Source organism: Anopheles maculipalpis, chromosome 2RL (genome assembly GCF_943734695.1).
Source record: "Anopheles maculipalpis chromosome 2RL, idAnoMacuDA_375_x, whole genome shotgun sequence".
NCBI classification, from domain to species: domain Eukaryota; kingdom Metazoa; phylum Arthropoda; class Insecta; order Diptera; family Culicidae; genus Anopheles; species Anopheles maculipalpis.
In genome coordinates, this window is record NC_064871.1 from 22574613 (window position 1) to 22597188 (window position 22576).

The 22576-nt window shown below is 43.4% G+C and overlaps 2 protein-coding genes across 2 annotated transcripts in view; one reads left to right on the forward strand and one right to left on the reverse strand.

The window, feature by feature from the left end:
- LOC126557604 (protein arginine N-methyltransferase 1) overlaps positions 1-22576 on the reverse strand; it is a 724795-nt gene that overhangs the window by 640830 nt on the left and 61389 nt on the right. The gene's annotated exons all lie outside the window — the stretch shown is intronic.
- Positions 1-22576, forward strand: part of LOC126558034 (cellular tumor antigen p53-like) — a 444866-nt gene that overhangs the window by 315479 nt on the left and 106811 nt on the right. The gene's annotated exons all lie outside the window — the stretch shown is intronic.

The following is a 22576-nucleotide window of genomic DNA, read 5'->3' on the forward strand; positions in this document are numbered from 1 at the left end:
TCGTTCACAGTGGCCTGTGCGGGTGCCACCAATGTGCACGTTCGTTTCCGTATCCGGCTCCAACGCAAGGGGTTTGGCGCGCTCGCGTTTAATCCTCCCGAATGGGTTTGCGATTCACTATGATCACACACACCGACACACAAGGCTTCGCTCGCTGTGAACGGATACTACACACATACACTTCCCCATATGAACACACACACACGCACAAACGTGCGGATACAAAACCACTCACACGTACGAGGAGTATCACCTTTGCACGATCATGTACGTAGCACACACCAAGCACCGCGCGTTTGGTAGTTGTATTGGTGCCAGTAGTCGCGCATCGATGCGGTAATGTTTCGCATGCTCCGCCACAGCGTACAGATTCGTTTCAATTTCGGTTTGAATTTATTTCACTTCCATGTTGTTTATTTGTTTGTTCTTCCGAACTGTCGCGGTTGCCGAGCGTTGTTTTCGCTGCTGCTGCTGCTGCTGCTGCTTCTGCTGCCAACAACACCATCACCATTCTGCCATAAACGGATAGAAGTGTTGATTTAGTTGGAGTGCTGGTAGAAAGCAAAACCTTAACCAAACCGTTGTTATTCTGGACCACCTCCAGGTTACCACCCTTACCTACCCACTTGCCGCGTCAGCTGCGTTTGACAGGCGAAAACAACGCTGTCAGTGTGCTGTGTTGTCTGTTGTTTCTTAACCAGGCACTGCATGGAAAAGAACGCTTTTTCACCGCCACGAGATCGATTTACGGTGGCATACTGGCGTACCTATCAACTTACAACGGCACTGCTGACAGCAATAGGCTTGATTTATTGTGATGAGTAGCGTTGATTCGATCAAAACACTCGTTCTAGGTTCAATTTCGCGTTGAAAGCCAATCTATTTGCAGAATAAACATGTGGCAGCACGTGCTGGGCCATCGCGTTACAATCTACAGCAAACGATCCATTTCAATTTTTTCGCGAGAAGCGTGATGAAAAATTGAAAATATGATAAGCCAGATCTGAGAAGAATTTTGACATAAATGCATTCAAGCAAAAGGCAATATTTGTTTTAAAATATTTATACAGAATTATAATAAAATCATTTTTCTTAGCGGCCAAATAGAGCATCATTCAAAAACCAAACAAGAAAAAATCATGCATGTTTAAAGAAATCAATCGTTTTTATCCAGCCAATCTAAACAGTTTGTGGATTGTTTTTTACATCGCACCACAAAACGTCCAAAATTATGCAATTTGCATGACCATACTGACTATCCCTCTACTTCAAATAGCTTTCATTTTTCTTTGACAGATATTATAATGCAGTATACTTCTATTGTTGACTGATGGAAGTGAGCTTCGTTTGATAGCAAACGGAAATAATCGGTGAGTGTAAACAAAACTAAATCCGACCAGATGAAATCTTCTGCAACGCTCAAAAAGGGAAAATTAGTTTGCGATATTGTTTGCAGTTCAAACACTACTCCACGGGATACAGTCACTTTTCGCCGCTGAGGTAAACATTAATTCAAGATCGATTTTCTACTTTTCACAAACACACACACATGGATACCACACTATTCAAATCGATCCATTGCATCCGCTTACAAACTGTTGTTTACTTTTACACATCAACAAACCTTTTCCTTCACCCTTGCAACTCTAACCACTACGCTAACTTATATGGTTATTCGATTTTCGATTGGTAATGCAGTGATGCATTGCATTTGTTTGCACTGCAGGTGCATTTGCAAATCCCCCATTTTTGGCTCTGTTCCTCTTCACCTTTACCACCTTTAACGCTTGGACATGCACTTCCAAATAAGTTTGAGCATTTTAAGTACCATTAATCGAACGGCACGAACACATTTGCCTGTGGATGATGATACGGAGCAAGTTCTTTTGCTGCCCATAAGCACGATCAAACTTGCGATTTGAAAATATTGTAACGAACACACGATGAATCATTTACATCATCAACATCAACGCCAACCGTGCATAGCGTGTTTGTGTTGGTTCGGGTTAAATTTTTAATCCACCGTAATTGCTTTATTTTCACTCGAACGCTGGGCTTCTTGTGGCTACGAAAAGGCGGCCCACATCAAGCGACACGATGATTTGGTTGGTTTGCGTGTATTTCCTGCTTTGCCACTGCTTTCCCCTAGCATCCATTACCCATGTTTTAACCGTTCCATTCACACGCCATGTGCCACCGTGCCGTGAAAACACACATACGCTCACACACACACACACACACACATGCACACAAACAACAGCAGACGAGCAGACGAAGAAGCATCGTTCCCCTCAGGGGTTGGCTAACGAATTCAACTCCTTCGAGAAGGTGGCTCTTTGTTTTCATTTCCACCCACCACACACACACGAACGTGCACGAACGTACCCAACTCACCCAAAAAACACTCAACGATACACAGCCTTAGGGCACTTACATCTGCGTGTGTTTGTGTGTATGCCCCCCCCACACACGATCACTATTCGATTTTTCGACCTTCCATCTACCGCCCACTGCCGAAAAAACGACACCCGCTCGAACGACAAACTTCCGATTACTCGCGTTCACGTTTTCTCTGTCCTTTCGTGATCGAGCTTCAAGTGCCCGGGCCCGGTCAGGTGCACGCTTGTACAATGTTAATGCGATACTGAACGTACTACTTCCTGGCTAAGGTTTGCTCGAGCATGAATCGTCCTGTCACATCCTTGATTCTCTCGCGTCCTTAAAGCTCTCCGCGTGTGTATTTCAGAGAGAGCACTCTCATTACTCAACAATACAGATAGCACCAGCTACGACCATACGAGAGAACACAACAGCGTCCGGAAAAGCGTCGTCCCGTCTGGTGGCGTGCTGAATAGCGGTTGAATATAAATAAAGCGGGCGTAAAAATAGAGCGACCTTATCGAGCCACCGTAGCCGCCAAAAAGGGGAAATAGATACAGCTGCCGGGAGCAGACGTAAAACAAGAGATCGAGAGAGCGGCTGATGCTAGAAGGAGCGAGAGCAGATCCTGCGTCCGTCCTGTGATGCCGGGTAACTTTCTCTTATTGATTACGTAACTCTCGCGGTTGACAGAACCGATTCGTTTAGAGCTTATAAATCCTCTTTCATTGACACTCCTTGATGTATGGCTTTCCACGCGCGAACGGCAGGGGGAGCGCAATGGAAAGCGCAGAAGGGCGCAATGGTAGAGTGAGAGTGATAAGTGAGCTTTTTATCAGCATCATTCTTGGTGCTATCGGTGTGCACTCATCATAACGAGCTGTTTGCCGTCAATGTGATCAACTATGATTGAGCCGTCGGCCGTGGGAATGGATGAGATGCGCACCGTAGGAAACAAAATCCCCTCGAAGACCAATTATATTCGTTCGTGGTAGTACACGGGATATGAACAGTACGCCGAAACAATTGGAACAATTAATTGCTAGGAATGGTTTGATACATTATTAATATGGAATTGATTTTTTTCATTCGAAGGAAGCAGATTTCATGGGTATTGAGTTTGGAGGAATTGTAACATCATTCTTAGAAGCATGTGTTTATATACTGAACATACAGGGGTTAAAACTATGTACACACTAATCCAGAGATCTCTTTGTACTGCTTTGGATGCTTTTTATTGCCTAAATGTATGCAAGAGGATCTACACAACCGGAATTTTAAAGGCTCCGATTGTTTTCAATTTGAAACAGATAAAAAATATGAAAAAGTTACGCCTTACGAAACGAAAAACACAAGACTATGCTCTTTTCTCATCCCTTCCCTGACAATTCTTCAAAGGATTAGTTTGGTCCGACGTAGATATGTGCACATTAAATGCAAAACACTTCCAATGTGATGCACCGTGTCATACAGTTGTTTGTGAAACAAGGATTTGTACTTCGACTGATACACTGTTACGTATGATCATGACACTCTACCCTCAAGATCGAAATGCAGTTCCTTTTGTGTCCTGCCTATACCCCATTCACACACACTCACACTAAATCTGTCTCTTGAGTAAGGCTTCTTGTTTCGAAGTTGCTGCTGCTGCTGCTGGTGTGCCTACCAAACAAAGTCCTACACCAAATTGAACACTTGACTCTGGGGGAAAAAAAGTGAAAAGAACAGTGCCCGGTCCGCTCCACTAGTTAAGTGGAACCGTGCACATAAAGAAACCCTCCAAGATTGTGTGCCTTTTGTCTTGAAGCCGTCTCCACACGCTCTCTTGAAACTATTGCTTCTTCTGGTGTGCTGCTTTACTTCCAGCAAAGGTGGACGAGGGTGGCACCCATGACCCGATGTGGTTTTTCAAAAACACTCTATTAAAATCTAGATCACTTCAGGTGAGAGTGAGAAAGTTTTCTTCGTTTGAACTTGTTTCAGCCGGGCGCCGAAGGGTACACCCGGTCGAGCGTCGGTGCAAAATACACCCTTGAGGAAAATCATTTTCCCCCAAACCTACATACCAGCAAAGAGTCCTTATGCAACGGGTCCTGTTGTTGTTGTTCATTTTGCTCATTCGTGTTTAAGCTTAAACTAGTTTGCAACTGTCCCACTGCTTTCCCGACATGCTGCGTAAGCAAGTGCTGGTGCTGGGTATTTAAAATATGTAACATTTTTACTTCCCACACACAACACACACATACAACATGTCACACAGTTTTCGGGTTAAAATATACTATCCTCATGCCTGGCATCGTGTAGCTCTTGTACGGGTGTGCTCCCGAGTGCTACACGCCCCCCAAATCTCACTTGGCAGGGATGCCATTTTTGCAGTGTATTACCGCAGAAGCTTTTAGTAGTTACCACCCAATCCATTCATGGGCAACGCTTCAACCACAGCAAATCCATTCATTTCACCCGCCTCCCGGACCTTGCCGATACCGCGCGATCACCCATCCCATACGCTGGGTTCTGTGGGATGATGTTTGGGGTAATAAAAATTAAGATAACTTCTGCTTCCATTAGGGACCACTTCTGCCTGACCGCTCATTCAGCGGCAGCAGCCAAAGTTCGAACTCGATTGTTTCGACTTGTAAAACACACTTGGCTTAAATGGTTGGTTTTCGCTTTTTTTGTGTGTGTGTGAAAATGATCACGATATGTGTACGTGGCATACTTCATGGTGGAGAGAGTTTGTGTGGGAAATGCTATGTATGATGGTAGTTCATTGTGTGAAAGCAAACAGATTGTTACACATTCACCTGTACAGAGCGTTCTACGTACGAATTGATTGATTGCCAATTTAGTTGACATGAAAAAGCTTATTAATTTTAAACCAACGAACCAATGATCACTTTTCTAGCAAATTGCCTTATCGTTCAAATAATTCTTTCGAATGAAAACAAATATTTTATAAAGAAAATCCCAACATCAACGGTTCTACTGTGCTATGCATCCTTTACTGCATACTTTTAGGTGTTCATACATCCAATTTTCCCAATAAAGCAAATTCATCAACAGAAAATTATGACTTCCCGCTACTTTATACAACTGCTAAGCATAAAAAATGCAACAAAATCACATTTCTCTACTAAGCGACAAATCGTTTCTTCCACCTTTCCGTCGGATCATCCACAGCATTTGCCATAACGCTTAGCGCATTGCGAGCAAAGCTGATTTGCTCATTGTCAGACGTCCGGCGATTCGTCTCGCTGCTTAGCCTAGTTCTCGCCGGCTCGGCAAACCATCGCTCGTACACACCGCCATTATCCATCGTCGTAAAGAAATCATAAGGGTGAACGGGACCGACCTCCCGGGCAGGGACGCATCGTGCCAACGCTAACAGCTCTTAAAGCCGTGCCTCGTTGTGACCGCCAGGCCATGATTCGCCAGTTGAGCTTATCCGTCCTTAGGGGAAGGTTTGTGCTCCATCCGCTTCACCGGAATGACCTGTGATGCCAATAAATATTTCACCTCTCCCAGTGGTCGCCCACCAGAAAGCAATCAGAAGCCTTGTCGAGCGTAAAATTCTCAAAGTCGCTCCCTGTCCGCTGATAAGCCGGCTAGTGTTTATTACCTTCCGCCCCTTTCCCCCCCATTTCCCCCTCACCCAACCTGCACAAGTCACGGTTGCTTCTTCCGGTGTGCAAGAAAATGGTGCTTCCACCTTAAGCACGTTCAAGCACCATCCGCATCTTCTTGAGATTGTATTTTGTCTCTTTTGTTCCTATATTTTTTTTGTTTTATTTTATTTCCTCCACATTCCTTTCCATCTTAGTTCCCGCATTATTTGCAGCCAGTTATCCTTGGCATCTGACTCGTAAAAACTTACTCTCAGCTCAACACAGCCAACACAGCCAAAACCGTGCCATCAAGCGTACCACTGGTCGAAAAAATACCATTCCTGTACATTCCAGCTACAACCAGCCACGAAATTGAGTTAAGCATTAATTCTACTAATCAACTCACCCGTCCCTTCTATCCCGTGTGTTCGCCGCTCATCTACCGGATCCCGATGGTGCCCGGCGGTTCATCCCTCGGTCTGCACACACGTTGCCCAGTCCAGCCGGTCAGCTGGTTGATGGAAATGAAAACGTCGGGAAATACGACCGCTCGTAAATCGACAATGCGTCACGTCATTTCCACCTTTTCGGTGTGAGTATGGCCTTGCGCCCGGAAACAACAAACATACCATCGAGCGCCCTTCCGCACGGACACAAACAAACACACAGACACACACGCTCGAATGTCGTTACCGTGTTAAACGAAACGTGGTACCATTAATACCTTCCACCGGGCAAAGGGAGGTATCCATTCGGTATCCTTTCCATTGAGGTGAGCAAGGCCAACGAGAACCAACGTCGGCCACCGAGGGTTGGCTGAGTAATGGGAAAAAATCTGAAATCAGATCGTATTACAGGCGCCAACACATTCCGGTCGCGGCATATCTGTCCCGGGCAATGGGGCACTCAAACGGGACCATCGTCAGCCGTCTGTCGGTGTTCTTTTTCTTTGCGTGATGGAGAAGCATCATTATCAAAATTGCTTGCAGTAGCTGGACAGAGTATTCCCCCTCTTTCCCCAGATTGCAACTGGCTGAAAATAGTGCTTCTAGGTTATTTGTTTTTATTTACGTTTCGTGTACCATTTCATCGGTTTCTATTTGCTTAGCTCTGCACATTCGACATGGTGACAAAAAAAAATCTACAACGGTTCTATTTTGATTCAACTTTGTGTGCTTCTGCTGTAGTAAACAAACGCTGTGATCAAAAGCATTATTAATATATGCTGTATCTGGATCGAAGTTTGTAAATAGTTAACATCTTTGATGTCTTTCTTATACATATTTTAAAACTTTGGTAATGATCGCATATGAATTCAACTGATTTTGTGACTTACAATATAAAATTATACGACTACCAGGGGTACAAGGACGAAATTAACTAAACAGAAATTCAAAAAATCATTTCATTACGTAAAACATTGATGATTCGCTTAAACTTTATATATTATTGCCCTTTTGCCCATTTCCAAACGCACAGCAAAGAGTCACTTTTACATCCTTGCCGTACCGGGGGAGGGAAAATTACACAACAATTTTTCGAACACACAACACTATTGTCCAGCTCACTGTTTAGCAACTCAATTATACTGGAAGAGGGTGTAACTATTGTTCCACTAATCACTGGACAACCCTTATCGTAACAATTTTGCGAAACAAAGCATTCCACACCACGCTTTCCATCCCCGGGGGCAGCAGCTGTGGAGACGATGCCAGCGGGCCAGGATGAAATGATGACCGTAACAAACGCAAAAAAATCCCCTACTCATGCAGTTTGGTTTGAAGTGCAGAGAGGGGCGCACAGAGTGAATGGGGCGGACGCATGCCGGGAATCTAATTACAAGGGTGGCGCAGCAGCTTATGCATAGGTTCATCCGTCCATCCCAGCAAAGTCATGTTCCGTAGCCAAGCTGAAGCCAAGTCGGTCGGTTGCACATTTGAATAAACGAAACGGAATGAATTCCCGCCCGTTCCGGATACGAAACGACCCCGAGCAAGCTAACGAGAACGAAGGGTCGTCCCGTTCGTTTGTCCCTTTCAAGACCCACCCTCCCCCCCGCAGCACCCAAACTGGCACGCGTTGGACATTCTCTCTTGTCTGTCCATCTTCCGTCTCCGATCCGTTTTCCCTTCATGCAAAACCATTCGTTACCCCTGGGTGTCCGTTTAAGATCTCTTCACACATGAATAAATTGGACCCATCCTCGACCGTTTCGTTTCGTTTTTTTTTTTGGTGCACTCACACACTCACACATTCCCCGCTACCGTGTTCGATGGTTGGATGGAAAGTCGGTTAGCTGACCCCCGAGGGAGGGAAGGTTTTCGAGGACTGGGATGGACAATCGGCTACCGCACCGCACTGGGAAAGGATGACACTTGGCTCCGGGAAAAAAGATAGATCGTTTCGGTTTGTGGAGCATCCTTTCGCTGTGATGTGTTTCGTGTTCCGGATGTATGTGTGTGTGTTTGGGTGAGTGAGTGAGTGTATTTTTTTCCTTCCTTTCTTTGCTGCCTTTCGATCTCGGGCACACGGTGTGGAACCGGCCCGGCCCGGTCCGATACAGAACGGATCGAGCGCATCGGCAAGTCCCGTCACGTACGTGGTGGCGTACGAGCAAACGAATTGATTGACATTCTATTACCGAGTTACTTCATTGCTTGACCACGGAAGAAATGCTATCCACCGAACTGATTGACGAGGATGCTCTTAAGTAGCGACAAACCTCTAAAGTGCTCACGCTCTCGGGGCGCTCTACGGCTTTCGCCTGCGGCACGTTTGAGTGAAGTTGCCCACTTGCATCCCACAGTGCCGGTACCAACGTACGGGTTGGGCTGGCCGTGCTTCACCGTGTGCCGATCCGGAAGTTTCTTAAAAAGATAACAACTTCAAAACTGTTTGCTCATGCCCATCCGATATCGGGCGAAACAGGACACCGGAATTCGGACCTCTTTTTTTACTCTTTTTTTTTATATTGCCACTTGCATTCTCGGGCTGACAATTTCATACGCCCAACATCGTTACAATGGCTTGTCATCACGATGTTGCAGGTTGTTTGGAATCCTAAAAATTACGTCGACACAAATGCGACCCGTATGAAAGTTTGGGGTGGAAAATATATTTATTTGCAGGAATGTGTGGCATGTCTGCGGGAGGCAAGGGCAGTACATGTTTGTTACGGTTTAATTAAAGCTTACAAGTTTCAAAATGTGCCTTAAAAAATATTGTTTACATTTTTCGATACTTTAGGTTAATTTTTTTCGATTGCGCCATTTGCGTTTATAAAAATAAAATCGGAAATAGAAAAGGATGTACTCCTTCAATTCAACCCCTTCACACGAATATCAGTCTTTGCTTATTCAATTAAGCTCCACACTCAGCAATTTCCTTTCTTGAAAGAGATGCGTTTTTCTACACAACAACCAAGCACATGCAAGCCCTTGCAAATCGCTGTCCGCGCTGTTTCTGTTGTTGGATGGAAAGTTTTAATCAACCCATACACGCATACTACAACTTTCGCCAAACTTCTTTACGACATCGTTCTTTTTTCCATCAGAGATTCTCGAATCCCCATTTGCTGATGGCTGATAGTGATCGCAACACCCGCATCCAACGGTGCCAACCAAGGCAGTTGACCGGTTTGCTTGCTGCTTTCAGGCAAAACTTTTTCTTCCCGTGTTCGACTCGACGCTACCAGCATGCCATAGGGTTTTTCTACCGCCTGATAGCTCCGCCGTGCCCCGATGATGGCTTTAAAATATCTCCTTTCCCTGTAGCTGTTCTGTTACGTTTTCCATTTTCGTGCCACTTCCTTGGCGCCCTTCCTTTCAAACAGGAATTGGAAATTTAAAAGCCAAATAGAGCACTAAACATACAAGAAGCTTCTTAAGGTTTCTCTCGCTTTGTACGCCGTTTTGGTATTCGAGTGGGATTTGTGGCAAATGCAACTGCACTCACGGGACTCATGAAATGGAAATTTAATCAGCTTATGCCTGGAACATGGTTGCTTGGTAGTTTCACGGCTCTGGTGCACCGGAAAAAGAGAGTGCAAAGAAGGTTTTATTTCGTATTTTTAGACACATGCACACATTTGGAGAGAATTTTAATGGACATTACAATAGTTTCGAGGGAAAAAATATCCTCGGACGGGGAGGAGTTTCGATTACCATGAGGTATTTCCTTGATTCGATAGAGTAGTTATGTCGCTGGTCAACTAGCGTAATAAACGAAAAATATTCGTTGTTGATTATTTAAAAGTTTTATGGGAAAAATCAAATGTAAGATAAAATTGAAATAGAGAACTCCATTTGCTTATTCGAGGAAATTCATTCAAGAGGAAGTTTAAAACAAAAGCTCCATTTTATCATTTGAGGCTTATTTTAAAATATAGATTTTATTGAGTGTGCCTATAAGGATAACATTTCGGCCCTTCCATGTATGGGATTTACGAACGGGCGTTCCTTACGAAAAGAAACACTGCTACAAGAGTGTATGACTGCGAAAACTAATTACGCAGCGCTAATCCAAGAATCAAGAATCAAATCCTAACCACCAGCTAGCTTACACTAGCACACCGAAATAATCAACACAAAAGATAGTGGCTTAGGAAGCATTTATCAAAGCACAACACATCTGCATCCACCGGCTAGAAGCGGTACCACATCACTCTTCCATTGCTCTGCCCAGAGCAAGCACAGGTACGGTCATATTTCTTCCTGCAAGTGGCATCCTGTAAGAATTGGGCCACTGAAACTGATCTTTCAGTAGCTCACTTTTTTCTTCCTATTTACCACCGTTCGTTGAGCACAATCCTCTTAACAGCAACCAAGCGTTTGTGTCTTATCGTACCGGATGGGCGCCAAGACAGCAGGATACAACTAATTCCAGTGGCTTCAGCGGGTGAGCATTTTTGTTTTTGTATTTTGGTGGGTTTTGTTTTTTGGGGAACTGCTGGTCGATTAATTATTTAACCGAACCGGAAGGAAAGTTAAGCAGTAACGTTATTGTGAGTGTTTGACGGTGGCAAATGGTTGTTTATTTTTGTCTTACTCTCTCTCTCTCTGCTCAAACCATTCTTCGACCACAAATCTTCTTACTGTTGGACGGGGAGGTTTTTTTTTTTGGGGAGTTTTGTTTTGGCTATTTTCAACACGTTAGCTCCCATTCTGTTTCTTGTAGCTCTAGCGATAGTGAGAAACGATAGAAGTCGATGTATGGTTCGTTAGGTTCAGTTTTAATAGGAATCCTGTTCCAAGCACACGTTGCTCGTAATTAGCAGCTTAGACTCGAGCTGTTTTCTGAAATGAAGGTACCTATTTTGGGGATTTCAGGAATTGAGAAGCTTATTGAAATATGACGATTCTCCATGATAAATCTCAAGTAGATAATGAAGGATTTCTAATTGTTTACATTTAATTCACTTAGTACTATTTTTACTCTATCTCTTAAGGTATCTTGTTCTTTCAAATGATGGAAAACAACTTAACTAAGAATAAAATTAAAAACACATTCAAAACTTCCTCCAAACCCTGTTTCATTCTTATGACTTCCAAAAACAAACTACAGTCACAAAAGGGAAAAATTATATTAGCTACTCATTGCAGCCGACCGGCAAACAATTAAAAAAACCAACACAACAATAAAAAGACTATACACCCTATTTATGCAGCCGTTTACTACCGGTTCCATTTAGACAACGAGTAAGTTGAAAATTGGTAGCAGATGTTAAAGAGTGTGTTGAATATTTATCATCTTCAGCACATTTCACCGCCACAATCGTCGCCACCTTTCGATCGCCTTTTACCTATTTATTCTTTCCCGTCAGCACACCAATTGACGCAAACCAAACCTAGAGTAAAAGACACCCTTCGCCAATCCTCTACAAAAACCCACCCTCCAAAGCAAAAGCTTGGGCCGGTTTAAATCATAAAACAAAGCTACCCGTGTGGCACCTGCGCCAAAATAAATCAACACAAAACTTTTGGTCGGTAAGGTAGAACGCTTAGATGTAGGATCACACACACACATACACTCACAAGCCTTCACTCGGAACTTTAGTTGACACGGGCCATAAATACGGGAGAGCGACGAAACGTCCTTCCTTTTTTTGTGCCGTGCGCCTTCCATTCCAAACCTCACGCGCGAGAAGCTAGCCAAACAGCCAGCAGCACCAGGGAACGGAACTGCCAAACAGCCAACCGATCCGGTCGGGTTGGGTAGCAAAACTTTTCCTTGCACGTGCTGTGCAACAAACCCTTCCGTTCAGGTTTGTTCTGTGATTTTTCTCCATCCCAAAGCATGGCCAGTGATTCGACAGGGAGTAAGCGGACTCCCACGTCCTGCGGACGGGAAAGATTGAAAGCCAAACCGACGACAACCGACGATGCCGCTACGCATAGCGTTCGTCACACACGGTGCTTGAGAAACTCGGAAGACATATGGTACTGCTCATGAAATTTAAAACATATCCTAGGAAGTTTTGGTGTGGCAAAGGTTTCACGGCAGGGAGTGGAAGCTGCGGGATGGTGTGAGCTGTGATTTGGGACCGCGTGTGAAAATGTCCGTGGTTGACATAAAGTTATGTTTCAGCCAAGGACCGTTTCAAAGAGACGATTTTTAACAGCTTGCGATAAGATTTAAGTTAATAATTTAACACACATGAGCTTAGCGAGGAATTGAGTAAGAAAAGAAAATAAAAAGATTTATTAAACTATTTATATTTGGGCACACTTTTATTGCGTATTATTCGTCTTTCAGTCAACTGCATAAAATCTTTCCTAATGTTAACTTTCAAGAAAGATAACCAATACGCGATGGGGAATCAAAAGGAATTTATTATTCTTCGATATTCCCGGCTCTCCAGGTTTTGGAAAGTCAGAGAAGAAAATTAATACTTCATTTTTGGCTTTTACACTGTACTGTTTTAACCTTATAACCTTTGTTCAAGCTAAATTTTGCTTAAAAACAAAGAGTAGAATCAATTTATTGTTACGAACTCATTTGTCAGGATTTTCTGCACGAAAACTTGCCCCAAAAAAGGTGGTGACTTCACAATAATAGAATCCGATCATCCGTAACGACCACTACTCGTAGTGACCCAACGATAGTCTCCTTTTCCATCCAGAACTCACAGTTATTAGCCCAAAGCGTAAGTACGCATTCCGAAAAAATAAAACCGAAAGACCAGAGAAAATAAACATAAGTGATATCCAGCTTCCGGTTCAACCATTCCGCCATGATTTCGCTCTCAGAGAACCATTGAGCTTAATTTCATCTCAGCTTCGTCCGGTAGCCACTCGTTGCACTCGTTTCAAGTATTTGCACACTGGACTGTACCGTATACTTCCAGTGCCGCACTTAACCATCGCTCCCCAGGGCGTACGAAGAATCGTAGCAAAACAGTATCGCGTGGTGGAAGAATGATGATGCGAGGAAAGACGGGGACAAACCAAAAGGACTTTATTTGAGTAATTAGTCCAAAACCCCATTAAGCGCAAGAAACCCCGTCCCGGACAATGGCCAGTGTTTTCTTTTGCGCTGACGAAATTTGAAACTCACCACCACCCTCCCATCCGTTGCCGATTTCGGCCATTGTTGCCACGAACATTTGATCCCGGAAACTGGGAGACAATTAGACAATATCGACCATTTGGGGGTTGGTTTTGAGTGCACTTGCGACGGTGGCCTGTGGACGGCACGGTACATGCCACTGCCGGGACGAGAGCCGGTGCTTGTTTGAAGGCGTTTGGGAAAATGGCAAAGGAAAGCTTATCTTGTGCACTGCAGTCATGTGCACGCCCGTCGTACCCATAATGCACTCTCGAAGTTGCTGCAGTTGACAATCGTAACGGACTGAAGAAATCGGTATCCTGTATCAACAAAACGCAGGCAAGAAGATGGACATGGGGACGAAGAAACAGAGAGCTAAACCACCAGGAAAAACTGGTTCATTTGTGCAATGACACACAGAAAGCGAGATTTTCTCGGACCGTAGAAAGAAAAAGCGATGGCCGTTGATCTTAAAGAATGGTGCAAGAAAACGGTTTTTTTTAATGAATTTAACTCTTTTGGCTGTTGGAAGTAAATTGGTCAAAAAACTGTTTTAAAACCCATTGTTTCGGAAATAAAAATTCCAGCAAAGCTCTTTAAACATTAAGACGCTTTAAGGTGAAGCCATTGAAAATGGGCTTTATCAAGCGTCTCATACACAGCAGTATTTTACCGTCTCTGAGGACAAATAACGCCGATCATAAGTCTCCTTCAGGGGGAGGTCGATCGTAATCCCGGAAAGTAATTATTTTTCTTAAGGTTTAATATTTCCCACAGCAAGCCCAGCATCCCTCTGACCCACTTCGGCTGGATCATTGCCATCCTGTACGAGGATGTCTTTTATGGGTTAACCCACCTGAAGACACCAAAGTCGTACCTTTTCAAAATTTATCGCACTGTGAGCCAGTACAGTAAAGGATCATTTTATGTAGTCGTTAAACGCAACCTGGAGTCTTACACCCGGTGCCCCCGGTGGGTAAGGTCTGGCATAGGGCAGGGTAATGTTCCGTATTATGTCAACATGGCCCTTGGACTTGGTGGAATCTAGTTGTTTTATTGATCTTAAACAATGTTTACAAATTGGAATGCATCACCGGCCACAGAAGGACGAAATTTACTTCTCATTAAATTATACCTCAATCCAGCTTTGGTTCGGTGCGATAGTCAATAAGGCATTTTGCTATGATTTATCACAAAGCTGCCGTTCGTAATTTATATCGCCAGGTATTCTCCATCTCCCAGCGCAGTGTAAAAGAGCATTGTTTAAGACACAGCAATGCCAAACGACTTGTTGAGAAATGCCATCCTCATTCGAACGAAACACTCCTACAGCACAGCGGCCATTGTGACGATAGCCATAAAAAGCTTCTGGAGCAAACTGGTTAGCAATAGCTAAAATTGAACCTTTCTCCTTCGAGCACGTTCGGTGCTGCGAAGACATTCACTTGCAGATGGCCAAACAGAAGCCCAACAGAAGAGAGCAGTGGTCTTGCAGTGTCTGTCTGGACTCTATAAATCAATGTTGATTTACCACAAACGCCAACCACGGCCAGGACATGACTGATCAAACTATTTTGCGATGGAGCATTGGTCTGAATTGCACCCGAAGACCAACCGGCGGCTTTGCTCGGATATGAGATACCACCTTTCCGTGCTGTAATCCTGCCTAGCGTCCAACGGGCACGCCTAAGTAAACCGTGGGTGACTTCAAGCCCTTTCGAACAGTGACGTGCTTTTCAACCCCATTTCGAACCGCAACCAGTGCATTAAGTGTTTGGCTATGACGAAGATTTAGATAGTGGTGTTGCACATTGCAGAAATCAAACCGAACATGCTTAAGAAAATGCTTGGCAATGCTTATTGATTTTCTAGAAGTCCAAGTTATGTTCCAGCTCCACTTCTTTATGGCTCTCCGTATAGAAACCATATGATAAAATTTTCCGTCTCGTCTATCAATTATTATTATTATGAAGCTAACGTGCTATATACGCTCGAGTATCAAACACATAGTTTTCCGCTCACAAAGAAAACATCAAAGCTAACCCGAGTAGCCGAGTGACACATAGCTGCCAGCCGGGTGATTTCATGGGCATTCCACCCACCATCCAGCTTAAAACAAGAAGGCTAAATAAATCCCACCAGTCATCGTGGGATTGATGTTGGAAAACGGAACACTAACGAGCTGCATCATACAGTCGCCTCACGTTTTCCCGTATGTCCAGGCGCTATCTACATGATTGACGTTCCGTTGGGACAGCCGAGGGACTGATTGCTAAAACGTGGCATTCTAACACATCCCTCAAACTAATTGACACTGGGTTCCAGGTTTCAGCTAACGGTGCGAGCTTACCAGCCATGATCTAGGACACGGAAAACTTGTTAATTTCATTCCCAGTTCCAACTCTCAGCTATGTTACAGTGTGATGGGTTCGGCTTTACAAAATATGTAGTATTTTAAAAAAACTATTATAAAAAATGTGCTTCCTATGAAGGATAATATATGAAGTCCTAAAGCATACGGTGAGAGGTGAGGTGTATGCGAATGCTGCGTTTAACATCATACTATAAATTATACTAGATTTTAAACGTATTTCCCCCTTTAACACATATCTCTAACATCTTATTTCTAACGGCCAAAATCACACAGCTAAATCCAATCCTCGATACCAGTTTTAGAAAATAATCATAACCACAAAGCAAAACAACATTTGAAGATGAGGATACTACTTTACACGAAGATATACATAACAAAAATTTCTTCCCCTCTTCAAATATGCTCAATGATATACAAGACAAAATCTACTGTGAATTGGTTCACTGAGCAACTCGATCGATCGTGTATTTGACATCATGCCTTGCAAAATAACACACCCAATGACACATCGTTAACAATTGTTTTCCAATCGTATTGCTGGGTGGATACAATTACTCGTTCCACCTCTCAAAGGTTACGGATCAAGAACGTTTGCTCAATCATCCTTTCATGTCGTCTGTTCGTCAGTTTTATTTGATATAAATGAGCACCCAGTTTCACCAAGTAGTTCCCCGAATGCTAGTCAAGCGATGTGTGAGCAGCAGCAAATTCCAAATGTCCTCTCAGTCTATTCACTTCATCCACTTCAATCCACACATCTTGTCCACTTCACCGAGCCGGGCACATTCATATTTAAATTTACACCGTGTGATTCATTTTACCTTCAGTCTATCTATTCAACAAAGTTCAGCTCAGTTGCTACCTACCGTCAGTATCCGTTTGATAGAGCCCAACGTTCTTGTCATTCAATCGCCCACGTACAGACGATGATCGTTCTCTCTTTACAGTGCCATCAAGCATCAGTACAGGCAACGGGAAAAGTCACGTGTAAAGAGACTACTAACATCAAACACCGTCACCAGAAATTATTAGCACACTTCACTAGGCTTCTTGCTTGCCGGTCGGTTTGTTGCAAGCAATTCGAACGAAAATGGCTTGATGGGTTCAATTTTTCTATTACCTCATAGCCGCCAGGCAGAGCAGCTTCTGCTTCTACACATTGTTGCTGCTCGTTGCTTGTTGTTTCTTGTTCGTGTTTTCTTTTCCTGGGTACGTGTATGATAAAATAAAACATTAAAAAGAATTCATACGACGCATGAAAGGAGTGTCCTGAGACGATGGACGAGCGTGTGTACTTCTACAGAGACGTTGACTGGTTGGGCTTTCCCGATGAACACGAATGGAACGTGTTTTCATTCGGGATGTACTTTATACGCCTCTCTGAAGCTTAGCTTCTGATAGCTTCCAGCCATACTAGTGCTCGCTCTCGGTACTGGTAATCACGACCGCTCGTGTTTGACGAAAGCAAAGTAAGGGCGAATGACAAAAAAAAACCGCACACATACACACATCACTCAACGAAATCAGGTGCTCTGATTATTCGCATCCTTTCCCGCAAGCGAAACGTGAGAAACACGGTTCAAGCATCTCTTTTTTGTATGTACTATACCGCACTAAAGTCAACGATGTTGGTAAACACACGCCGAGGACAACAACGCGTGTCTTTGATGATGAAAAACCGCCGTCTTTTTAAAAGGATGTTAAGCTTATAGTTTCATTGTTTGCTCCTACAGCATCACCTACAATATGACATTTAGGTTTTGAACTTTTTAAACGCCTTCCTTTCCATGCAAGAGACTGCCACTTGCGAGGAGGCTAGGTGTAGTGTTTTAATTTGGCACATGAGAACACCGCCGTGCTTGCACTATATCGTGCTTGCTAACACACAGTACAGCAGTTTAGTAGCTTTAAGGGAAAAAAAGTTAAATACAATCCCACCAGCGATCGTATTTAGGCAAATTGCATTCAAAACCATTTACCCAGCCCTGCCCCGGGTGAGTGATTATTTTCAAAACGTACCACTAACGCTAGCTGCTAATCGATCCGACGATGCACCATCATGACGGCTGTAATTGAAGTGCCCAATTAAACCCGTGGACAACTGTCATAGTTGTCATGCTGCACATGCAAACACCATAATGAAGATAATTTCTCTCCCCTCCCCCAACTAACCCATTCCCCCTCCCCCCCGCCCGGCACGCGGACTGCCCGGTGGTGATCCGCGTTCCGCCTAATTGGAACCACCATTCACGATGCACCGGCGGCTTAACTGATGGGACATTTAATTAAATTCAACCTCCATTCTACTCGCCATCGCCATTCTATGCTCCCATCCGTGGCCATATGCATGCGAAGTGTATTGTGCTAAAGATTCGGTGTTTGTGCTAGCTGGGCTGGATGGTGTGGATGGAAAACATAAATCTGCACATGCACGGTGTAGAATATTTCCCGACCGAGAAGAAGATGGTTTGCTTGCTGCTGTTGCCGCTCTGCGTAGTCCAAATAACCGGGCAAGGCTTGGCGTGCAATTGGGCACAAGACAAGCCCCGAGAGATTTGCTGGTACAGACGACGCGTATTGTTTATTTTCAACCAGTGTGCAAGAACCCCGTCTTGATGGGGCTGGTGAACGATCGCCAACGGATGGACAAGAGCGTTATCATGCGCTGTATGTGTGTGTGTGTATGTGTGTGTGTGTGCACGGTTCATTATGAACTATTCACGGATGTTTTTGAGCCTCACTGCTGGTGCTCTCGTTCGCAGTATGTTAAATTGCGGAGGTTATGGTTGAAGTGGATAAACTGTAGGCAAGGCATCTGCCATGTCTGATCCTGATGGTCGAGTTTCCTGTAGCTTGAAACACAATTTTGGGGCACTTGATCAAAATAAATGCTTCGATTGAAATAGAAAGCATAAGCTTTCCATTTGTAAGACAACAATAACAGTTAAAAATACATGCTTTTATTTGTTTAGTTTGACAGCGTTGTTAACGCTGACAAAGGGTTTTAAATTTTTAACTCTCCACCGTCTGTCAAATCTTAGAGCCAATAACAACGTTACCAATTAGCTTTTAAAAATATTTCTTAGTGTCTTTTTTAACAGAACGCATACTGGTTTTCCATAAACAGTTCAATAGTGACTGGTAAAGTTTGGAAGGGATAGAAAATTTCATCTTTTGTTCATCAAGAATCTGGCAATATTTGACCTTTGCTTGCTGAAAAACATATAACTTACTGACACCTTTGGACATACATATTTTTACCCGAATTTTCCTACAGAACAGATCAATTTCATAATTTTCCGCTTAACTCACGATACGCTGGATTCTGAAAAGAATCCACCAGTTCAAAGTGTAATCGTATAATTCATCACATTCATACCTACGACTTATGAAGAAAATAAAATTCCTGTAAGTTCGCAGCAAAATCCTGAAGTTCTGAGAGCCGCATTTTATCCACTGTTACATGGCCGTAAAAAATATATTCAAAATATTGTACGCTTTTTTCTTACTTTTTTTAAAGGCTGTTGAAACTGGCATTCCATGTTTAAATACTGCTAAAACTGGCATTCCAAATGGTTCCATGAATCAATATTTGCAATATTTTTCTTCGTTAAAATACACAGACAGTTACAAGACATGTTTATGGAGTGCATAAAATTTCACTAACACAAAGAAAAAGTTGCATTAATTGGAGTTTAGTTAATTTTTTCTCTGTTTATCAATATTCGATTATAAACTCAGCGCACGCTTATCGGAAATTTCAACACACTTTGCATGAAGTACCGGGCGCCTCCATCGTTGAGTGTCATTCTACAAAATACTCATAGATGTACACATTCGAACGTTTCTGCCCATCATTTAATCGATTTAAATATAATATGTGCATGATAAAGAATAACCTACATCCGGCCATTCACTTGTACTACATTCCGAGTGGACAATCGACGAAAATGCTTTCAATGGATCCAAAAACTCCCAACTGTCACACTTCAGCACACTTGACCCATTGAAGAAACCTCGCTGTTAAATCTTAGTCCAGCAAACAATCTCAGCAAATTCCACACCATCAAACGAACCGATTCTCCGTTCCTGCTTGGGATCAGTTGCTCTCGGTTTGTGGATAAAAAATAGTATGGAAACAAATGGGTCAAGATTCCACTTCGAACCGTATCCGAGCCCATAATTATGAACCCACATAATAGAGGTAAACCGATTGGTTCGTGGTAGTGGTAGAATGGATCTTTTGTAGATTGGACGCAACCCGTTCGCACTTCAATTACGAATACAAACACACACTCACAAAGCTTTAGATGTGCTTCAGTGAGGTAGAACAAAATTACGGAAGAAAGAACAACGAAAGAAAACACATCGCCTTGCAAGGAACCATCGTCGTCATCATTTCCATTCGAGAAAATTATTTTCCCGCACACGGCTCAGTCACAAGGTGAGGGAACCATGGTAATGAGGCGCAGCGCGATTCGTTCACCACCTGAATACTTGAAGAAGTCTTTTTCTTGAAGAAGATTTCGGTTCTGGGTTTTGGGTGTTTGGTTTGTATCTGACTGTCTTTTTAATGAAAATTGTTGCCAAGGCGTAGAATGGCCGGAGAGTGCAGATTTGAGTTGTCAGCATATTCAACACATTTAGGAGGTTGTGTTGAATTTAGCAAAGATAAAGTTATGCTAGGTTTTAAGGTGCACCAGCTGTATGCTAGGTGTGAATGTTGTAGTTGCACATTCATTATGACATTTCTTTAACTTATAGCAAACTCGCGTTTGATGTGCTGATGACATTTTTTAATGAATAATAAAGAACATTCAACACTTAAGTAACTAGTTAATTATTCATTTACTAGCAAAAAATACATGAAGCAATAAAAAAAAACTATCCAAAGTCATCAAAAATTCTTTGTCGCTCGCAGCATAACCATCCAACCCAGTGCGCCGAAAGTTATCGTCAGCTCCGCTCCGCTGTAACTCAACTAAGTGTACACAAAAGTGTAAATCAACTGTAAAATGCTGCAATTTTACACCAACTCTCTGCACTTACACAGCCAAATTTTCATCAACCCGGTCGCTCACAAAGCTCAATACCAATATTCCGGCAAGGTTGTGCAAACTTTGACGCTCCAGTATCGCTCGGCGGACGATCGTCGTGCAATTTTGTGTGAAAATAAATGTGTCCGCACGAAAACTTTCCACCAGCTGGTTTTTGGGAGGAAAGTTAATTTGTATCTCTAATTTACTTAATTGATTTAGTGCCGTTGAATGCAAATTTCACAAACTGTGGTACAACTCGTGTAAGGTAGAGCAGTTTCTCTTAAAACCCATTCAACCGTAACCACCGTCACAACTGGCCAAACGGTACAGTGAAACCAACGAGATACGGTGTATAAAAAGCTTGGGCTAAAGTTTAGGTGCCCTGAAACTATGGAATCGATGTCGATTTTTGGAAAAAAGTGGTAAAAGTATGTTAATTTGCGTTCTATCGAAAACGGGTTGAAGTGCGCTAGGTTTAAGGTTCAGCAGGAAAGTTTTGCAAACACGTCTAGCTTTGAAGTTATATGAATTTACGATCCAGTGAAGAGAAAAAGCATCGTTTGTTTATCTTTTCGTATCATAAAATGCCATATTTTTCGAAGCATTATAATATTTAAAAAGCTTCCTCATTCTATATGCTCTGAAGTTCCACATCGAACTCTAAATCCTACGCAGGGCATTATAGCAGGGAACGCCTAATGTAGGATGTTTTTTCAACAGCTCCGCCCAAGCTTGATAGACTCATTCACGTCCTAATGAATTTCCAAGAGGAGCCACTCGCTGCAGGCTGGTTATTGTTATTAACAGATCAAGAACTTTCCATACCCTGCCTTTATGACCCGTGACGAAATCCATCCGACAGCTGTACGAGAGCCTGAAAACTCCGTCATTATCCGGAGCGGTCGACGTGCAAATGGGTCGTTTCATATTTCATCTCGACTTTGTCGCTTTTCTGACCAGTGCACAGCATGCGAAGGCTCGGAACGTAGCGCACGGAGAACGATCCCTCCGGGTTGCGGTGGTTGCAAATCCTAAGCAAATAAAACTTCCGTCTGTCCAGGTTTTTGTATCGACGGCAAAGAAGGATACCTCTTTTCACCGCACATTGCCACAGCAAAAACCGTTGTTCGTCAACGTTCACTGGGATGGAATAATTCCTCCGATTTTGTTCCTCCATATCTAGCCACCTCGCCATGTACCCGAGCTAACGAGTGCTTCCGGCCATATCCCCGGTACCGAGCATCGGACATGGTTGCTTTGGTCGAACTTTTGCTTTTGCCAATAAAGTACACCCCGGACTTTCCGATACAGCTTATTGATTCCGGTATTTTACGGCTACCGAACAGCGGGGCGGCAACGGGCGAGATAAACAGACCGGGAACGTAAGAAAGCTGGCCAAATTTGGAACCACAGCATCTAGTGGTGGGATCGAATTAGTGAACGATGCATGCTTGCTGCCCTCGGGCACATGCAGACATAGGGGTTTGGCTTTTCCTCTAAAGGTACGAGATCGTAATTGAAAGGGGGTCGGAAAAGGTATTTGTTTGCCTCATGAACGCTGATGCTTCTGCATCATACCGGCCAACGATAAATGATAAATTGTATTGTGTGTTTTGAAAGCGGAGCTAGTAAAA